This window comes from Penaeus monodon, chromosome 19 (assembly GCF_015228065.2).
Source record: "Penaeus monodon isolate SGIC_2016 chromosome 19, NSTDA_Pmon_1, whole genome shotgun sequence".
NCBI lineage: Eukaryota > Metazoa > Arthropoda > Malacostraca > Decapoda > Penaeidae > Penaeus > Penaeus monodon.
The window spans coordinates 33,099,120-33,099,597 of NC_051404.1; positions in this window are offsets into that span (position 1 = coordinate 33,099,120).

The following is a 478-nucleotide window of genomic DNA, read 5'->3' on the forward strand; positions in this document are numbered from 1 at the left end:
CACATAGTTGAGGGTGGGGGTGGGGTGGGGGGCAAGCGAGGCAATGGTGAAAATTCTTTCATGATATTCAAAGTGTATATTCCAAAACCCATTTATGAAATAAATAAACGTACTATCATTTATTCATATGTATTAATACATACTCATTCATATATACTTAGCAAGTTAATAAGACCTAAGTGGTATAAAGCGAACATTCAAGCATGCAATTAATTTTCCCCTGTAGAGCGCATGCATGTAGATGGAAACGTCAAATCTGCATAATGCTTTAATTTTTCATCTCCCGAAAAAAGGGAAACCATGAAAGAAAATAAATGGGAAACTAATTCAAAAAGCTTAATGAAAAAAAGCAAAAGGACAGACAATGTGGAACTAGATTTAAAAACATAACAATGGCCGGTACCACGAACGGCGAAAACAAGAGTTAATTGGCTTGACTCCGAAATCGACACTGTATATGCTTATTGCTGTTTCTCTG